The following is a 16,855-nucleotide window of genomic DNA, read 5'->3' on the forward strand; positions in this document are numbered from 1 at the left end:
ATGCTTTAGGATGCTTAGGGCTGATCCTGCGTTGAGCAGGGGGTTGGACTAGATGGCCTGTATGGCCCCTTCCAACTCTATGATTCTATGATTCTAAGAGAAGGAAGCAAGAAAATGTGAGAGTATGGTAGTTTCCAGAAGAAGGGGTAGAGTAAACAGTGTCCAGAGAGAGAGACACAGAGGAAAATGAGGTTTTCCCAGAAGTCCTTGTAGTTATCCTGCCATGCAACTGGGCCCGACTGGAAGCATGCAGAGTTTTCCTAGGGTTGGGCTGTCAGGTGGGAGGAAGGAGGGAAAGTTAGCCAATAAAGGTAGGCTGGCTGGTGGGTGAAAAGGAGAGCAGCTTTGGGGAATAGAAAAGAGAAAACAGTAGAGGAGAGATGCCCCAGCAAGTTCTTGCAAGTCCCCCACTTGTCGGTCCTCAATCTTTGTAACTCCAGATGTTGCTGCCTTTTAAAATTCTCTTCCATAAAATAATTCTGCAGTGAAAAAGAGCAGTCAAGTGTTTGTCTCTGTCATTTCTGCCAAAAATGTGTCAGACAAACAGATTCTTTGCCCTTATAAATATTTACATATCCAGGGCTGCTACCCTATGCACTCAAGTGAGAGTAAATACTTAATGGGACTTGCATCTGGGTAAGCCTGCAAAAAATCAGACAGTGTTAATGTAACCCAAATATCACATTAATGTGCATCCATATTTCTCCACTTTGCATGAACAGAAAACTGATTCAAAAAATAATCATCTTTATCTCTCTCAGTGTTTCTTGTACAGAAACTTTTTCAAGCTGGTATCTTATCCAGCATTGGGCAATGTCCATTTTTAGGTCAGAGAGTCCCTGAGCAAACTGTGCTCTGGTTGGTGTCCAATGTTGGCATCAATATAGATAAGGTAAGAACAGGTGTCAGCATAAGGGTGGCTGGGGGGAGGGGTGTCTTCATCTGGCGCAATGTGTTGCTGTCAGTCCTTGTAGTCTGCTTCACCCATAAAGATGCTTGTGAAGAAAAGTTGAAACGGGAAATGTTTATGATGAAGCAATTGTCTGGAGTTTAGAAGAGCTTCAGAAGTCTTTCATACGCACACATATTCTGAAGCAAGATAAATCCTCCTTGCACACACCTGTTCAGTATATCCATAGCTGCCTGCGCCGAGTTCTTTTGTTTCCGTGGCCCAGCTTCCAATATGGGAGAATGCAAAAGCCTATTTCTTTTTATCTCTATTCCTATCTCCACACCCCCCCCCCTCTCTCATTCCTTTTGATAGGAAGGCTTGTTTTTAATAGGGGAGCTGGTTTTTAATAGGGAAGCTATTCAGCCCTGTATTCTGTCATATTCTGTTACGGCTACTTCATTCCCTTAATGTAATTGCAACAATATTGTATCATTGTTATTTTTAAATCTTTTATCCACTTTTATTCATTAAAAGCTTGACTTCTATTCTAGCGTCTGTAGCATTCAGCAGATGATTACATAGTATTATCGCAAAGAACAGCAGCTGTTAGCAGCAGCCAGAACTCAGACATTATCGCTTCCATTAACTATTTGGCTGCTGGTAACAGGCTGCAAGTAACTTTTTTCAGGGCAAGAATTCCAGAGGGGTAACTGTGTTAGTCCATTAGACACAAACTAAACAGAAGTCCAGTGGAGATGAACAGAATTTATTCCGGCATAAGCTTCGGTCCACCAAAATTCATTTCATCAGATGTATATCCGTGGCAGAAGTGTTTATTCTTAAAACTGCAACTTGCAACCAACTCCCAGCTTTCTGTAGTTTTTAAATATTTATAACATATCCTGTGGGCAGCAGCGTCAGTAATTAAGTGCCTAGTAGGGAGCACAATGAGTACTCTAGTGAAGAGTATATGCAAAGTCACAGCATCATGCTGGCATTGTGATTCAACTTGGCACATTGAAGTGACACCTTATTATCTACCTGTAGTGATAGCTGTAATTTAGAGACATGTCCTCAGAAGAAACATAAGTGGCCAGAGAGGAGTTGTTGCAGAGGAGTTAAAGACTATTAAAGAAAGCCAAGAAATACTCCTACTATTACTGCTTCGTTGGTGTTCCTCATGTTCTTCAGCAACTCCTCACTTAAACAATCTCCCTACCTGCCCATTTCATTTTAGCTGGCTATTTCTCCAAGGAGTTCAGAGTATGTACATGGTACCTCCCCATAAGCATTACTGTACTATTGGAAATGTTACAGGTGAGCATTCGTATGATATTGTAAGTAGAAGGGATCACTGTTCGTTGCAGGGATACCTGAATCCTTGCAGATTCAGACCTTTCATAGAACTTACAGAATCATATTGTAGCAATTATAGGAAATAGAGGATTATACCTCAAAGCAAAAGAATGAAACTGGCTTACAGTTAATGCTCATAATCCAGGCTTAAAGCAAGGAGTCCATTTAAACAGGGAAAATGGGAAAGGTTGAACAGAAACAGGCAAGGCACATGGAATAGGAAGCTAGATTAGGTGAGTAAGATCCCATGAATGACAGCTTTCAGAATCCCATGAATGACATCTTACCTGTCAGGATGGGCTGGTATTTGCCCAAACTTCTGCAACCCCTTTAGCTCCAATTGCTTAACAAATGTTAGGGCCTGAAGCAGAATCAGGTCAGGGTCCAGTCACAAAACTGGGGATTCTCTTCTATGCTCAGAAATTACCAGTTCTGCCTCCTTCCTGTCACAGTTTTGCAAGGCTATCCTTTATGCAAAGCCGTCTCCAGCCTTCAGACCACTTTAGACCTGCTGAAAAACTCTGAACAGCACTCTTACATAAAAATCTGGGGGGGAAAGTATGGCAAGTAGGATGAGGCACGTCTCCACAGATTGCCCACACAAACCTCCATCAGGAAAAGGTGACACAACATGTTAAGTTTAGTTCTTAAATGGGTAGGAGGGACCCTTAATGAAATTCACAATCTTCTCTAACTCCCCCTCAGTTGTAGCCTTTCCTAATGGCCCATATAAGCCACCTCATTTTAATGTCACTGTGAGCCAGATGTATGACGGCATAAGATGTATGAGGACATAAGTATTACAGTGAGGAAAATGCTTAGGAATCATGTGCCCTTTTTACTTCAAACTACTCACAACCCATACCAACAACCTCCTTCTTAATTACAGTTAAAGAGAGTATTAAATCTATATTCTGACAAGCAATATTTTCTAGGTTATTTTTGCCCCTACTCCACAAAAGAACCCTCTCTTTGCAGCAGTAATCCTCTTTCATGTGAGGCATGGGTTCCATAAATGGAAATACCCTTAATGCAAGGGCCACCCAGAGAGAGATCCACTGAGATATACAGTGAATGGCACAGAATGGGAGTGAAGCACTATGAGCTTCTACCCCTTCCTCCCCCAGCAGTTCTTCACAAATACATAGAATCCAGTGTTTCTCAGATTGGTTCCTGATGGCCATTTACATTGGAGAATACAGTTATTTGGATGTTTAACAGGCAAATTCTAAAAGCCATCAATTGGATACTCTGCAGTTTACAACTGACATGAAAGTTTGTCAGACAGTACATCTTTAAGGGTCACACTATGTCATAATTTTTAATTTTTAGTTTATGGGCTTCCTATATTTGCCAGCATTCACTGCTTCAAAAATGCCAGGAGATTTTGATGGCAGTGCCTGAGGGGTGGAGTTTGGGGAGTTCATGATGTCACTGAAAGGTGACACTATGAATTTCCCCACTTCTCTAAAGTTCATAGAGATCTGGGGAAATTCTGAGAACAACACTATTTTCTGGCCATATTTTCTCCTCACTTTATCAAAGACAGAAGATTGGGGCCAAGGGCAGGCAAATGGAAAACCTAGGGTTCTCTCAGGGTACTGAGTGGTCCCAAGCATGTGCAACCTAACAGTCTATATGCAGCCCCCTTGGAGACATTCTGCAAAAGTCTGCAATCCCCCTTCCCTATGCAAATTGGGGGATTCCCTATGCAAAGAAACAGCTGCCCTCACAACTGACTAATTATTGTCTGAATGAAAGGCTGGTTCAGAAAACCTGGACACTAGACATTAAAAATCATAATTTGGGCTGTAGAATCTGAGATTTTGGGGTGTAACAAGAAATTCTGATAGACAAGGGGAGCATATGATCAATCTAGACGCAGTGGGGAGTGGCATGCATGCAGGCTAAGAAATAATCATATAGAATCATAGAGTTGGAAGGGGCCATACAGGCCATCTAGTCCAACCCCCTGCTCAACGCAGAATCAGCCCAAAGCATCCTAAAGCATCCAAGAAAAGTGTGTATCCAACCTTTGCTTGAAGACTGCCAGTGAGGGGGAGTTCACCACCTCCTTAGGCAGCCTATTCCACTGCTGAACTACTCTGACTGTGAAAATTTTTTTCCTGATATCTAGCCTATATCGTTGTACTTGTAGTTAAAAAAACATCACTGTGTGTCCTTTCCTCTGCAGCCAACAGAAACAGAAGATATAGGAAAATACCCTATATTGAAAGGAAATGCACCTGGGGCTCTGAACATGTAGAAACCATGGAACATGTTCTCTTTTAATGTCGATTCTATAATGAGATTCGAACTAGTCTAATTCTTCCATTGCTAGGCAGATTCCCAGGTCGCTCAGGAGAATTGTACATTTCTCTGCTGCTTGCAGATATAGAAAATAACACAACTTATAGAGTTGCCAAGTTCTGTGCAGCAGCGATCAAAATTCGTAATAGAATGGTCTGTTTTAAATGAATCTGGACAGCTGTGTTTATCTACCTTTTCTATTTTCTATTGTTATCTTTTAAGATGTTTTAATTCCTGGTTTAAATGGATGTTTCTGTATCATCTTATGCTGGTCTATGACTGTAATAAAACTAACTATCTAACATTACTGTGTGTCCTTTCCTCTGCAGCCAACAGGAACAGCATCCTGCCCTCCTCCAAGTGACAACCGTGCAAATACTTAAAGAAGGCTATCATGTCCCCTCTCAACCTCCTTTTCTCCAGTCTGAACATTCCCAAGTCCCTCAACCTATCTTCATAGGGCTTGGGACTATGACATCTTGTGATTTTGATGTGATGCCCCTGTTGATACAGCCCAGAATGGCATTTGCCTTTTTTACAGATGCATCACATTGTCTGCTCATGTTTAGCTTACAATCCACAAGTACCCCAAGGTCTCGTTCACACACAGTGTTACCTAGAATCTCATCCCCCATCCAGTTGGCATGCTTTTCATTTTTCTGACCCAGATGCAGAACATTACAGTTATCTTTATTAAATTGCATCTTGCTCTCATTTGCCCATTTTTCCATTGTGTTCAGATCTCATTGAACTCTGTCTCTATCTTCTGGAGTATTTGCCAGTCCTCCCAATTTGGTGTCATTTGATGAGTAGTCCCTCCACCCCCTCATCTAGGTCATTAATAAATATGTTAAAAAGTACTGGACCGAGCACCGAGCCCTGAGGTACCCCGCTACTCACCTCCCTCCAGTCTGTTGAAACATCATTGACAACAACTCTTTGAGTGCAGTTCTCTAACCAATTCCCTATCCACCTAACTATCTGAAAATCCAGATTGCAATCCTTCAATTTATCCATCAGAACATCATGGGGAACTTTAACTTTATCAAAAGCTTTACTAAAATCCAAGTAAACGACATCAACCGCATTTCCACGATCCAGCAAACCTGTTATTTGGTCAAAAAAGGAAACCAGGTTGGTCTGACAGGACCTGTTGGAGACAAATCCATGCTGACTGCCTTGGATCACCAAATTGTCCTCCAAATGTTTGCAGATTGCTCCCTTTAATATCTGCTCCATTATCTTCCCCACAACAGACTCACTGGTCTGTAGTTTCCCGGGTCATCCTTCCTCCCTTTTTTGAAGATCGGAATAACATTTGCTCTCTTCCAGTCCTCCGGGACATCTCCAGTCCTTAAATAGGTCCCGATGAGGGACAAGGGTTCTGCAAGTTCTCCAGAAAGTTCTTTGAGCACTCTCGGGTGCATTTCATCCAGCCCAGGGGATTTGAACTCATCCAGTGCAGCTAAATGCCTCTTGACAACCTCTCTGTCCATGTCAACCTGCCACCCAGACACTATCTCTTGGCTACTGCCATCTCTAGATGTGCCTAAACCCTTTGACCTGTGGGGAAAAAACATGTAAAATAGGCACTGAGCCTTTCTGCTTTATCTGCATCCTCCGTTAGAGTTTGTCCATCTGCACCCAGCAGTGGGCCTATTGCCTCCTTTACTTGACATTTGCTCCTCACATAACTGAAAAATCTTTTCTTGCTACAGTGGGCTTCCCTGGCCAATCTTAGCTGACTCTCAGCTTTGGCCTTTCTGATGATTGATCTACAGTGCCTAGTAACCTGTAGGTACTCTTCTTTAGAGCTCTGTCCTTCCCTCCATTTCCTGAACACTTCCCTTTTCTTTCTTAGTTCCTAAGGCTCTATTTGAGATTGAGATGACTAAGGCCCAGGCCAGCATGCATCTGGGTGCAAGGCTAATACCTGCTTCCAGATGACATTGGCGCCTGCCTGGGGCTGGCCCAACTTAGGCTCTCGGTTGCCCCTTGCCACAGGTGCCATCAGGGCCTATGTCAGGCCAGGCCTGTCTGGCAGAGAAGACTCATGCCATCCAGATCCGGCACCTCCCCTCACCTATGGCATTCTGGAAAGGACAAAAACAAATGCCCCAGCAGGTTCACCATGCTTCTCAGTACCATGGAGACAATTGGGACATTTTTTTTGTTTAGGAACATGGTATTGGCACAGGTAAAAACAGCCACGACATGGTGGATTCTCAGCACTTCAGCTACCTCATCCAGAGTCACAAATCTGGGGCGGATGAGGTGTACCAGCCTAAATGCTTCCCTATGTGGGAACAGGAAGAGCCAGGGCAACTTTCCCCAGCTCCAACACCCAGCAGCGGCCCAGCACAATGGCCACTGTGTGCAATAGGTATCAGTGTGTCCCTCAGCCACTGTGCCATTCTTCTCCTTCACTTCCCAGACTTCAGAATGGGATGCAGAGCGTATTAATGCATCAGCTTTCTCCTGTGCCCTGGGCATGCTGATTCCTCAGATTACAACCTACATGCCCGTTTTCCTCCCTGGCCTTCAGGAAACTTTCCTTTTATTGTATGGTTCAGCCCCTCCCTGCCTTCATTCCTCTATTTCATTGTCTTGCTGGGTGGTGTGGATCTGCCTCATCTTCCATCCTTCCCAGGCATGCTGGACACCAGCTACCCCACCCAGTATTCTCCCTGCATTCTTAGTCATGTGTAGTCATTGGTGTACTGGATATGGGTGGCGGCTTCAAATCTAGTGAGCTGGGTTTCTCACTGGGGAAAGGGAAGGGAAGGTGATTGGTAAACCGCTTTGAGACTCCTGGGTTGAATCTGCACTGGGCTTTTTATCCCCAGTGATCCTGAAATTTAAAAAGTAATCTATATGTTATTTGATTTTCATTCTGCTATTTAGGGTTTTAAATGTTCCCTCTGATCCACACTGATACTACCTTTCCCTTGCAATATCCAGGAGTGAATGTAATGAGCTACATTTGAGAAAACCATTCCCAAAGTCCTAGTATTAAGTGTAGATCTCTAGTTCTTGCTGCCATTCTTGCTGCCTAGTTTTTGCTGCCATTCCCTTGCAAGACTTATTTCCCCCTCTCCTCACTTGCTCAGGAAAAGAAAAATAAACAAGCAGCCTCATGCTTCATTCCCTCAATCTGGCTAAATATAATGCCATTGATATATGCCAGAACTCAGTCCACCAGCCATTAGAATGTGGCTATTGCCACATTTATTTATTTATTTGCTTATTTATTTATTTATTAGATTTATTCCTCACCTCTCCCCAGAGGCCTGAGGCGAGTTACAGACATATAAAACCCCAATAAAAACATACAATAAACCATATAAAATATATCATACATAAATCCCCAGACAATAGAACAAGATGTAGTAAAAACTCAGTTCATATCTACTCTATCCCTTGGTAACCCACTCGTGGGGGAAGGAGGTCAGAGGGTGCCACATGGAGTACACTACTGCCACTGTAAGGGGAGCTAGATCTTCCATGCAGCCCTCTCTCACCCCACAACCTGGTGGAAGAGCTCTGTTTTGCAGGCCCTGCAGAATGCTGAGAGTTCCCGCAAGGCTTGCAGCTCCTTTGGGAGCTCATTCCACCAGGTTGGGGCCAGGACCGAAAAGACTCTGGTCCTGGTCGAGGCCAGGCACACTTTTCTGAGGCCGGGGATGACCAATAAGTTTGTATCCACACAGCGTAAGTCCCTGCGGGGGGTATAGGCAACAGGCAATAGGTGGTCCCTCAGATATGCTGGGCCCAGACCGCGTTAGGCCTTAAAGGTCAAAACCAAAACCTTGAACCGGATCCGAAAAATAACTGGCAACCAGTGCAGCTGCCTCAGCACAGGCTGGATATGGGCCCTCCAAGACGTACCAGTGAGGACCCTAGCAGCTGCATTCTGTACCAGTTGAAGCTTCCAGATCAAGTGCAAGGGCGAGTTACAGAAATCTATTCTGGAGGTGACTGTCTCATGGATCACTGTGGCCAGGTGTTCGGATGACAGGTAGGGCGATAGTAGCTGAGCTTGGCGCTGATGGAAAAAAGCCTGGCCGGCTACCTTCTTGACCTGAGCCTCGAGTGTTAAGGAGGCATCAATAGTCACCCCCAATTCCTGGCCTGAGGCGCGATTTTAAGTTGTGTCCCTGCCACATGGAGCCTAAAGGCATTACTCTAAACTGGATAAACCCTTGGGGGGTTGCAAATGCCTTCTTCTCATTGACCCTGGATTCATGGATACTTGCCAGTACTCCTTGGTAAAATCAAATTCCAACAGATGCTCTGCTGCTCCTAGCTGATTAATGAGATCAGCCAGAGATATTGGTTTGCATCAAATTGGACCAATGTATTTGTCTTCTTATAATTTAAGCAAAACTAGATGCTCCCATCTAATTTGGGCATGAGTACATTAGGCCGCACAAGGCACGTTGGGAAGATTCTATAATGCCAGCTATACTAGAGCATGCTCTTTACTCCTTGTGCCAGTGGGTCCCACCCTGCCCAGCATTCTCCCTGTGATCTAGGTCATGCCTGCCCAGGCAAGAGGGGAATCTGCTCCTGTAGCCACTCTCTGTCCTCCAGTTATCTCCTCATACATTCCATCCCTCAGCTCACCTTTGCATACACTGCAGCTTTCCTCTCACTGCAGTGGCATGTACTCCCCACCTCTTCTATCTGCTTCTCACCTTGGAGTGGGCCAGCTGACTGATGCCAGTGCCTTGTCTCCTACAAAGACATATAAAACCCCAATATCAAACACCTTCCCCAGCCTCTCACAGTTCATTTATCCTCTGGTCAGCAGGGGGTGGAGGACACCTGCAAGAATGAACAGGAGTCCAAGTGCTTAAAATTGTGGCAAGTAATCTTGCCATTTCTAAGTTCATTCTTCTATACTGCTGTTTGAGGGCAATAAGTTACTTTTATTCTGAGCAACAGAGAGCAATTCTTCCAAGCAATCATGGGTAGGATTTATGAAACCCTCAAGCACCTTCAAGCTACTTTTATCAAGGATTGTTTAGCAGAACACTGTAGAATCCAATTCAACTCTATTTGATCATCTTTGTTTTACTTACAATCCTGTCTGTTTTTCTCTTCCCATTTCACTTCCTATTTATTTTGCCTACCCAAATGCCCTGCTTCATTGCTCACATTCCACCTATCAAAACATTTTGCTTCTTAACACATAATCAAAGCATCCTATTTCTATCCCCCTGAATTACATTATCTAGTTCTCCTGCCTAATGGATTTTCAGGGTTGTACTTTTTTATCAAAATGCATATCTTTCATGTTTTTATCTTCATGTTTAGTTTATATAGTCTCTTTTCCTTGGTATCTTCTCATGGAACCTTGCATGCATACATATAGTATTAGTATATGGAGACACATTTTTTTCAAGGACAAAGAGCAGGTTAAGCACCAGTTACTGTTCTACAGCCCATGAAAAAAATCTGCTGCTGGTGCTTAAAGAATAGTAAAACATACTCAGGGCTGTTCTGCACACAATAAATATAGTGAAATGCTTACTTAATGTAGGCATTATATTCCAGCTGCTCCACATGACGTCACCTATCCAGCGTCTGGCCAGCTAACAGCTCACTACGTCCTCCATTTTAAAGCGTGTTGGGGAATCGCATAAAGTGGATTCACCAACCTAAAAAGCACTAGCTACTGAAGAGCAACCAGCAGGCAACCAGCAGAAGGAAGCTATGGAGGCTCAGACACACTAAAGTTGCCTGCTTCGTCTTGCCTCCCTATCCCTTGTTCCCAGGGATGGGGATTTCTTTTTTAAAATGGAAATATGCATGGAGCAACAAATAGGTGGACACGCATGTAGGCAATGCCAGAAATAAAGAATATTTTTCTCAAAGTTGTAACACAAAGCATGCCTCTCGAAAGTTTCCCCCCGCCTAAAAAAAAATCAGGAACAATATTTATTTTAAATGTAGCAAAGGACTCATGATCCCATAAGGGGTGGCATTAAAAAAGCATTATGCATCTATGATTCCATGCATAGTAATTGCAGCGTAAAGGTATTGAATTGAAAAAATAGCGGGCATCGCAGGACTTTTAAACTGCATCAAAATATGGAAGAAGTGTATTGGTTGCCTGAATTGACGGACAGGCGGAAAAGAGTCACATATAATTGGGGGGGGGGTTAGTGGGTTGCAGACCACCATGGATTTTAAATGTTCTAGGAGTCTGTATATGGATGAATGTCCAGAATTGTTTTACTGGATTTTTAATGGGGCTTTTAACACGGACAATTGTAACTCGCCACAAGCCAGTTCTGGCAGTGGTAGGCAAAAAGTCAAAATAATAAATAAATAAATAAATAAATAAATAAATAAATAAATAAATAAATAAATAAATGAATGAATGAATGAATGAATGAATGAATGAATGAATGAATGAATGAATGAATGAATGAATAAGTCACGTTCCTCTCTTCCGCCATTTCCAGCAGCAGATGTGGAGGGTGAGATGCGTGTAAAGGCGGCAGACAATGGTGAGAAAGCAAAAAGGTGTGGAGGGGCTGGGAAGCATGATAAAATTTAGCACTTTGCCATTCAGCAGTCATAATGCTATTTTTACTGATGTGCAGAAATGCCTTCAGTGATGCATCAACATAAAATAAGACAGAGAATGTATCCCTGTTTCTACCTTAATCATGATTTGTGTTCTTTTCCCCCCTCCCAAGTAACCAGACATACATTTAAATTGAGTTTCCTGAAACAACAATATTGGGGAGGAACAAACATTGCAAGGAGGGTTCTTTAGTATAGTAAGAATTCACACCACACTATAATGGGGTTCACAGGCAGAGGTGGGAATCCTGTGTACCTTGAGGTATACTACATTACACTGGATTCAGCGAGACTAGCTTTGGAGTAACCATGCATTCAACTGTATCATTAGGAACTTTCATACCTTTGCATGTATGATTTGAAAAGGGTTTATAACCACGTATTTATATGTCCAGCTTTCAGTGTGGTACATGCACTGGATTGAAAAAATACTTGGGCCATTGCATGGATTCTTCCAGTGCTTTTATTTTACTGGTGGAATGCATTCCCAGAGAACATCAGGGCCTTGACAGAGCTCTTCTGCTAGGCATATTGTTGAGGCCAGTATGCATGAGAAAACGAGTACATCATATGGACCTCCCCACCGATCCTGGATTCTCCTCCTATTCTCCTTATCTAAGGAAACACTTTGACAATGACTCTGTCTAAATTTTATGTTTTATATGTTTTTTGGAGATTTTATATTGTAACCCGCCACAAGTCTCTAGAGAGTGGCAGGCTAAAAATCTAATTAATAAATAATACATTGACTGAATGATTGTGCTGCTAATTTTTTGTGTTTTTAATGTATTTGTATATTGCTGTAAACTGCCATGAGATGACTGGCTCAATAGGGGCAGCCTATAAAGACAAATAAAATAAAAAGTATTAGAGCCCCCTGAGGCATTAAGCATGCAAGAGGGAGGGCCCAACAGTTTTTGCTTACAGTCAGTGTTCTGGCTGTTCCCCCATTGCACAGCTGTGAAATAAATTTTTGCCTAAGTTTGCTTGACTGTGGAATTATTATTTGTTTACAGAAATTACGTGATCCTTGTTTTAACATCCTACAACATATGACTGGCCTTATTTTCACAAATCACCGGGAGAGATGTGCTTTGTAAATTCCTTGTTGCATTGGGCTAGAACTGTCGGTTTGGGAGTGGAGGGGCTTGAATGAGTGCTACCTGACTACTCAATTATTCCACAAACCACAGGCTGCCTTGCAGACACACTCTTGGCTATCTTAATGACTACAAGCTTGGTGTAATGGTTAAGAGTGGCAGCTTCTAATCTGGCAAGCTGGTTTGATTTCCTGCTACTCCACATGCAACCTGCTGGGTGATCTTGGACTTGTCTCTACCCCGATAGAGTTGTTCTGACTGAGCAGTAATCTCAGGGCTTTCCCAGCCTCACAGAGTGTCTGTTGTGGAGAGAGGAGAGGGAAGCCGATTGTAAGCCTCTTTGAGACTCCTGGTAGAGAAAAGCAACATTTAAAAACCAATTCTTCTTTTCCAAGTGTTTTAAAGACAAACCAGTGTCACGGCTCATGGTGGCATAAGACCAAAAACCAGCTTCTAGAAAAGGAGGGAGGAGAATGATTATGCACAATCAGGATGGAGAGATGTCAAGAAAGCAAAAGGGAAAACCAGAAATTGGTCTTTAGCAGTGCTCCACATGGTCAGGAATATGCAACATGTGCTTTCCAAAATTTTGCATGCACATGGCTCTTAAAATCTCTTTTTTACTCAGAAAGCTGTTGGTGCACTGCTGTTTCTTAGGAGAGCAACTCTCTATCAATCACAATCCAAGAATTAGGGCAGAGTGGGGAGACTGAGACTGAAATCACTACAGAGCCATGAAACTCGGTGACCTTGAGCTAGTCCCTTCTCTAGCCTAACCTATAGATAAGGTTGATATGCGTAAAATGGAAGAGGGGCAAGCCATGACTGCTGCTGTCAGTTCTTTGAGGGAAGAGCAAGATTTGAAATGTGATAGCAATATTAGGAGGAAAAGTTGCAATAAGGGGTAGTGAGCCATGCTTCTGCTGCCATAAGGCATTATTATATTAATATCCATGTTCTCCTCCCCTCTCTCCAGACACTCAGCTTTCTCCCAGGTGCACGGAAAAGGAATGGAAATATTCACAGAGATCTTTGTTTTGTTTTTTTTAAATCTATGATTGATAAATGTTTAAGGGGAAGCCACTCTAAATTATGTTCTTGTTCCCTCTGCCCAATTTGTGATAGATCTGTAAACCTTTGGGCAGTTCCCCCCCCCCAAAGGAATGTTTTCTGAGTTCTTTAATTCTGGCTGGAGCTTATATATGATAATGATAAGTTTGAAATGGTTTGCTTTAAATCCTGGAGACTAGATAATCTGCTTATTATAAAAGGCTGCCGTGCCTCCCAGAAAGTTAATGGACTTTGGAATGAGTTTGCTTGTGTATTTACGCAGAAAGCTATTGGGTAGCAAATGACAGAAACAAGCACTTTGAACTTAATAGAGCACTGTTTAAAAAGATCCTGATAGTGGTTTATGGTTTAATGACTTTCCATAGCACTCAAGAAAGGGGAGGGAATCAGCGTATGATGAACTGGCTGACTGCTGCCTTTTCTTGTTCAAAGAATAGAATACAATTTGTGTCATTTGGTTCTAAGGATTCAAGAGTACACTCACCTACTTGTCAGGAGTGATAGGCTGGACGCATCAAAAAGCCAACTTGAGAAGGCAGATCTTAGGCAGGTGGGCAGATGTGCTGGCAGGAATGGAAAAGTGTCAAAACAGCAAAGTAGTTCGGCTCAAATGCAAGTCTAAGTAGGCAGAACTCAAAATGATCTTTAGACAACTCTACTTCATCTGTGGAGATAATATGTTTCATGTGTTCAGGGCATTTTTATCCCACCCTTTCACCAATGAGCTCAAGACAGAGTGCATGGTTCTCCCCTCCTCAATTTTATCCTCACAAAACAACACTGTCAGATAGATTAGGCGGAGGAAAATCCTAGCCCAAAGTCATGCAGATCTGCCCAGTCATAGAATCATAGAGTTGGAAGGGGCCATACAGGCCATCTAGTCCAACCCCCTGCTCAACGCAGGATCAGCCCAAAGCATCCTAAAAAGCATCCAAGAAAAGTGTGTATCCAACCTTTGCTTGAAGACTGCCAGTGAGGGGGAGCTCACCACCTCCTTAGGCAGCCTATTCCACTGCTCAACTACTCTGACTGTGAAACATTTTTTCCTGATATCTAGCCTATATCATTGTACTTGAAACCCATTACTGCATGTCCTCTCCTCTGCAGCCAAAGGAAACAACATCCTGCCCTCCTCCAAGTGACAACCTTTCAAATACTTAAAGAGGGATATCATGTCCCCTCTCAACCTCCTTTTCTCCAGGCTGAACATTCCCAAGTCCCTCAACCTATCTTCATAGGGCTTGGTCCCTTGGCCCCAGATCATCTTCGTCGCTCTCCTCTGTACCCTTTCAATTTTATCGACGTCCTTCTTGAAGTGAGGCCTCCAGAACTGCACACAGTACTCCAGGTGTGGTCTGACCAGTGCCGTATACAATGGGACTATGACATCTTGTGATTTTGATGTGATGCCCCTGTTGATACAGCCCAAAATGGCATTCGCCTTTTTTATCACTGCATCATACTGCCTGCTCACGTTTAGTTTACAATCCACAAGCAAGCTTGGTGTAGTGATTAAAAGTGGCAATTTCTAATTTGATGAGCTGGGTTTGATTCCCCACTCATCTTCCATGCCATTGGTCTGAAATTTGCTTTGCTGTGATGGCCTTGGCAGATTGCAGCAAGACCATCCATCAACAACTTCTCAGTCCCACCCACATCAGCATTATTTTCCCTGCTATTGCCTGAAATGGCTACCCTCCCTTCTCAGATTACAAATTGCCAACTTCACATGACTTACTCATGAGTAAACATTCCCAGGGCAGAGGCTTTTCTTGGGCACCTGGGTCACAGAGGGCCAAAAGGGGGGCATTTCTGGGCCTCCTGCAGCTCCCCACCTCCAGAAGATGCACAGTGGCTGCCCCAGCTCCCTTCATGACCTCCAAGATGAAAGAGGCCAGAAGCCCAGGGAAATTTACTGGCAACAGGGTATGCTCTGAGGCTGGATCCTCTTCCACCCAGGAAACTTCTGAAACTGGCAGGAATTTGGAGGTAGAGAGCTGATCCCTTATTAAGCACTTCCTGGCTGAGGGATGCCTCCTGATTGTGTCTAAACTACCTGGGTGGGCCATTCCTGGATGAGGGCCAGTCATGTAGGTTTGCTGATGATGACATGGTGCCATCAAAATAGCAGACAGTAAAGGTAATGGTATCACCTGTGCAAGCACCGGGTCATGTCTGACCCTTGGGGTGACGCCCTCTAACGTTTTCTTGGTAGACTCAATATGGGGTGGTTTGCCAGTGCCTTCCCCAGTCATTACCGTTTACCCCCAGCAAGCTGGGTACTCATTTTACCAACCTCGGAAGGATGGAAGGCTGAGCCAACCTTGAGCCGGCTGCTGGGATTGAACTCCCAGCCTCATGGGCAGAACTTCAGACTGCATGTCTGCTGCCTTACCACTCTACGCCACAAGAGGCTCTGTTTTTAGACAGCACCATGTGTAAAAATTGATGTTTTCCCAAATAATTTGTAACCTAACTCTATGATACCACTGGGGGGGGCATGGTGCTCACCTCTGTGCTTCTTGGTGTGCAGTTGTTCCTTCCCCAAAGCAATTAGCCAGTCCTAACCCTTATGCACCTCATGGGAAACCTCAGGAGACATCACATTTGGGTTGGTGAGGAATTCCCATTTGGAAACAGCTACTACATTTTAAGGGGATCTTTGGCTTAGAACCTCCCAATATTTTGTGATTGTCCTCATGACAGCCATTTTATGATTGGATCCATTATCACTGGTTTCAACCACTATCTTTTCTCAAAATTCAGAATGTGACTGGAGGCTAACTGAGGCAGAGGACACCTTGATCTAGGTGTCTCCAGACTCACTGAGTATCAGTAGGAAAGACAGAGAAAGGGGAGTGGAGGAAAGACAGTATGCAAAAGCAATACGTTATGAACAATAGTGAACTGAGGAGGGGCCAAGGTTTTGTGGTCAAGCATCTTCTTGGCACACAGAAAGTCCCAGGCTCAATTTTTTTTTATTTGTTTGTTTGTTAGATTTTTAGCCTAGCACTCTCTAGAGACTCGTGATGGGTTACAATATAAAATCCCCAGAAAACATTTTAAACCCCATCTAGTCCCATAACAATGCCAACAGGACATTAAAAGCAACCTGAACTAAGATTGGCAGCATGCCCCCTCCCACTCCCATTTCCTGCAGCCATCCATCCCTGGGTGGGGTATAGAATATGTCACCACATAGGGGCCTCGTTGTTCCTAGCCATGACATCAGCCAAAGACCTGGTGGAAGAGCTCCATTTTACAGGCCCTTCAGAAAACTGATAGCTCCATCAGGGCCCTAAGTTTTCCTCAGAGTTCATTCCACCAGATTAAGGCCAGGACCAAAAACACCTTGGCTCAGGTTGAGGCCAGGCATACTTTCCTAGGGGCAGGGACCTCCAGTAGGTGCACAACAACAGAGCAGAGGGCCCTGTGAGGGACAAAAAGAAACAGGTGGTCCCTCAGGTAGGCAGGGCCCAAGCTGCAGATGGCCTTAAAGGTCAGCACTAATACCTTAAACCTGTTCTGG

The 16,855-nt window shown here is 43.7% G+C and overlaps 1 protein-coding gene across 16 annotated transcripts in view; it reads right to left on the reverse strand.

Moving 5' to 3' along the window:
• LOC143819312 (uncharacterized) overlaps window positions 1-16,855 on the reverse strand; it is a 207,789-nt gene that overhangs the window by 99,863 nt on the left and 91,071 nt on the right. For 7 of the 16 annotated variants that reach the window (XR_013224916.1, XR_013224928.1, XR_013224915.1 and 4 more), the window contains one exon: window positions 13,811-13,889. The exons of 7 other annotated variants lie outside the window; for them this stretch is intronic. The gene's annotated coding sequence lies outside the window, so the exon portion shown is untranslated. Of the gene's footprint in view, window positions 1-9,184; window positions 9,296-13,810; window positions 13,890-16,855 lie in introns of those variants that run through there. 2 more of the 16 variants (XR_013224924.1, XR_013224923.1) reach the window with 1 other exon arrangement.

The sequence above is a fragment of the Paroedura picta genome, chromosome 1 (genome assembly GCF_049243985.1).
Source record: "Paroedura picta isolate Pp20150507F chromosome 1, Ppicta_v3.0, whole genome shotgun sequence".
Classification (NCBI taxonomy): domain Eukaryota; kingdom Metazoa; phylum Chordata; class Lepidosauria; order Squamata; family Gekkonidae; genus Paroedura; species Paroedura picta.